This window comes from Neofelis nebulosa, chromosome 5 (genome assembly GCF_028018385.1).
Source record: "Neofelis nebulosa isolate mNeoNeb1 chromosome 5, mNeoNeb1.pri, whole genome shotgun sequence".
NCBI lineage: Eukaryota > Metazoa > Chordata > Mammalia > Carnivora > Felidae > Neofelis > Neofelis nebulosa.
Window position 1 is genome coordinate 35464153 of NC_080786.1, and position 4249 is coordinate 35468401.

Here is a 4249-nt window from a genome sequence, read left to right on the forward strand (position 1 = left end):
AGTCGGTTAAGCGTCCGACTTCAGCCAGGTCACGATCTCGCGGTCCGTGAGTTCGAGCCCCGCGTCGGGCTCTGGGCCGATGGCTCGGAGCCTGGAGCCTGTTTCCGATTCTGTGTCTCCCTCTCTCTCTGCCCCTCCCCCGTTCATGCTCTGTCTCTCTCTGTCCCAAAAATAAATAAAAAACGTTGAAAAAAAAATAAAATAAAATTTTTCTTATTTCCTAACACATAATGTGAAGGTTATACATTTTCTACTAGATTTCACTATTTGGCTGATTCCCATAAGATGTTAATATGCAATCGTCTTAATATTTTCTAATTAGAATTCTGGTTTTGATTTTTTAAATTCACAGGTGATTTACAAAAGAGGTTTCAAAATTTCCTAATGGATTTTTTTTACTTTACTTTTTACAGATTAAATTTTTCTTGTTATTTTCTAGTTTTTTTGTATGATATCTATTTATTTGAAAAAAATAGCTGATTTTTTACTTGTGCCCAAATATATAATCAGAGTTCTAAGGATGTTTGAAAAGAATGAACATTTTCTATTTGAGTATGAAATGTTGTGTGTGTGTGTATGTATTAAGTTTATTAATTATTATTCAAGCCCTCTATAATTTTATTTCATATTTATCTACTAAATTTTATAAGTTCTGAGATGAGTGTTTTAAGGTGTATTAGTTTCTTAATAGGATTGTGGATTTGCCTGTTTGTATTTTTGGAAGTTATTGCTTTATATATTTTAAAGTTACGTTACTGGTTCATTAAAGCTTTTTTCCCCCCTCATTTCCTAATTTTCCTCATTTCCTGTCAGAATATCATTATGGATTTTACCTTTTATCTATCATTACAGGATATATACATGTATGCATATATGTATGTATATATATGCATATATGTGTGTATATATATATATATATATATATATACATATATATAGTTTTAAAATCCACTTTATATGACATAATACTGCCATCCCAGCTTTCCATTTGTTTGCTCTTACCACCCCTTTTCAACCTCTCTCCACCATTTTTAGGTATTTATACAGAGCATAAAATTGGAGTGTGCTTTTTCACCCAATCTTAGTCTTTGCTGTTTTTAAAAACAGCTTTATTGAAGAATAACTGATGTACAATAAACTGTACATATTTAAAGTACACAATTGTAGACCCATGAAGTAATCACAACGATGATTTTTTTAGAGACCTCCTAATGATTTTTATCATTTTTAATAGGGACAATTAAATACAGTGGCCATAATTGAAATAAAGGACATGTTTGGCCTTATTTTATCCTATTTTGTATTTTTAGCACTACTACATATTATTTGTTCCTTTCTTTTTTCCTTAAACCAATTTTTACTGCATTGATAGAGTTTTTATTTTTAGTTACTATCTTGGCCTCTGGTGATTTGGAAGCTTTTCTAGGTGTTTGTATTTTTAGGGGGTATGTATGTTTTGAAGAGTATATTCACGTCTGCATTTCTCTATCAATATATTAAACGTCTCAATTTCTCAAGAGGAGACTTTTAGTATAGTTTTTATTCAATTCAGTTCCAGCCACATACCCCACATGAGAATGAAGCTGTTAGGTTACCTCTCCACTCCCTCTGTCCTTCTTCTCCCTCTAACTCCTGAGTGTTGTAGGACTCCTCTTTTACTCTTTATTTTTGTATCCTTATATTGCAGCTGGCAATGCCCTTACACTCATCTATTCTGATTTAGCTGTCACTGTCACTTGCTCAGTCCTCCCAGTTGCTGTCTTCATGCCTTTGTCCTGTTCCCTTGCTTATTGATGCTTTAGGCACTGGACTTGCCATTCCATCTTCCCCATTGTGGTCTTCTTTCTGAGGGCTTCATCACCTGTGCTGGTGACCCTGCCAACACTCTCTGAGTTCATGCCCTCTTCTCCTCCAGTGGAGTTTTCTAGATGTCCTTTCAGTTACTGACTCAGGTGCCCATGCCTAGACTGTCGTCATCCGTAAGTAAGCTCCGTCAGCCATTGTGATGTCATCTCTCCTTTCAGCCCCTTGCTCTGGTTCTCCTGCTCAACCACTCTCCAGTGGGATATCACTACTCTTTCTTCTCCATGACCTTCCCATGTCTTCTTCTCCCTACTCTTCCAGCTTGGATTCCATGATCCAGCCCTATATCTTCCTTGCAAATCCTTTTAACTTACTTGCTCCCCCACACCCCTAATCCCTGCTCCTTGTAGTGAGTTGAAGAGTGACTCCTCCCCAAAGGTATGCCCACGTGGAGTCTGTAAATTTGAACTAATTTGGAAAAACAAATCTGCGGATGTGATTAAGTTGAGGATCTTGAGATGAGATCATTCTGGATTAGGATGGGCCCTAAATCCAATGACAAGTGCTTAGAAGAGAAGACAAGGGGAAAAAGACACAGAAACCCAAAGAAGAGAAGATGGAGGCAGAGATTGGAGTGATGTGTTTATAAACCAAGGATTGCCAAAGATTGCTGATGGCCGCCTGCAACTAGGAGAGGGGCATAGTGTGAATTCTCCTCTAGAGTGTCCAAGAAAGACCAAACTCTGCTGACATGTTGATTTCAGACTTCTGACCACTGGAACTGTAAGAGAACAAATCTGGTTTTTAAAAAATATTTTTTTATGTTTATTTATTTTTGAGAGAGAGTGTGTGTGAGCAGGGGAGGGGCAGAGAGAGAGGGAAACACAGAATCCGAAGCAGGCTTCAGGCTCCCAGCTGTCAGCACAGAGCCCGACGCAGGGCTTGAACTCACGAATCGTGAGATCATGACCCGAACCGAAGTCAGATGCTCAACCACTGAGCCACCCAGGTGCCCCCAAATCTCTGTTGTTTTAAGCCACCAATGTGTTACAGCAGCCCTGGGAAAATAATACATACCTGCTTAAGCACCTGCCTGGAAAAGCCTTGAACTATTTAAACCAACTACTTACTTACTCCTCACTTACACGCCAACAACCAAACATTACTGGAAAAATCCCACTAAGCTCCTGGGAGCATGCACTAGCCAGGCTTTTCTCCTACCTCAGTGGTACTCCTTCATTTCCTTTGGATGCCTAAGAAATATCTCAGATTTAACAGGAACAAACAAATCTTAATTTCCCTATTGCAGTTGTCTGCACTTTAGTAAATTACCTCAAATTCATGAGTCATTCTTTCTTCCCCTTTCTTACATCTGATGTTTCTAAAACATCTCTACTTCCAGAATTCCCCCAATGCAATTACTTCATAGCTTCCCATTCTCTAGAGTTCTGCTCTGAGCCACAGTGATGTTTTCTAAGACTATGGCAGTGGCCCCCTGACTGATCAGGAGGCCTGCCTCTAGATTCTAGAATGTAAATCTGATTATGACATTTCCTTCCTGATCTACCCCCCCCCCCAACCTCCCCCACACATTCCCATTACACCCTAGCCCTTTCTTTTACACTGGCAGAGAAGTTCAAACTCTATACTATGGTCCTTCATGATCCTGCCTACCTGTGGTTGTCAGGGTTTGCTACCTGCTGTAATAGATTTGTCTACCTAATACTCAACAATGGCTCAAACAGTGCATTTTTTGGTTTCTTGCTCACATAGCAGCACTGAGGTAGTGACCAGGTTGGTGAAGTTTTTCTACACACAACCATTCAGAGATATAGGTTGTCCTCATCTTCAACATGCGGCGCTCTTTCAAAGTTACTCTTGGGGCCATTTCCATTCTAACTAGCTGGATGGGGAAAACAAAGAAGAGTGCATATCACTGGTTTTTAGGGGGGTAGAATTGAATGTCACTTCTGTTCACATTGCTCTGGCTGGAACTCTCATGGCCATACCCCATTTCTAGGCAGGCTAGGAAGGTGGTCTAACCACACGTCCGGGAATAAGAGGAAGAACCAGATTTTAGTGAGCTGATGGCAGTCTCTGCCACAGTGTCTCCTCCCACCCAAGTTCCCCACACACAGCCACAGTGGTTTTCTCTCTGCATGAAGGGACACATGACTATGTGTCCTTCTCAGAGACTATGTATCTTCTGCTCAGAGAGCTCTTCTCTAAATAGGCAAAGTTGCCTCCTCCTTATAGTCTGTTCTCAAATCAAACGTTGTCTCCAACTCTGCCAAAACAGCACCAGTGTACCTGTCCCTCTCTTGCTTGTTACCACACTAAATCTTCACAATACTGAGTTTCTGAATAGGAGCTTCTGGAGGGCTCGGTCTTGTCACCACTCTACCCTAGAACAAACTGTGGACTTAATAAAAATTTTTTTTTGACT

At 40.0% G+C, this 4249-nt stretch overlaps 1 long non-coding RNA gene across 1 annotated transcript; it reads right to left on the reverse strand.

Annotated features, from left to right (window-relative positions):
• Positions 1-1522: 1522 nt before the first annotated feature.
• Positions 1523-3896, reverse strand: LOC131511361 (uncharacterized). Its single transcript, XR_009261481.1, has 2 exons — positions 3573-3896; positions 1523-2584 (listed from the first exon to the last, which is right to left on the reverse strand). It is a non-coding gene; the product is annotated as an uncharacterized LOC131511361 (long non-coding RNA).
• Between the last annotated feature and the right edge of the window lie 353 nt (positions 3897-4249).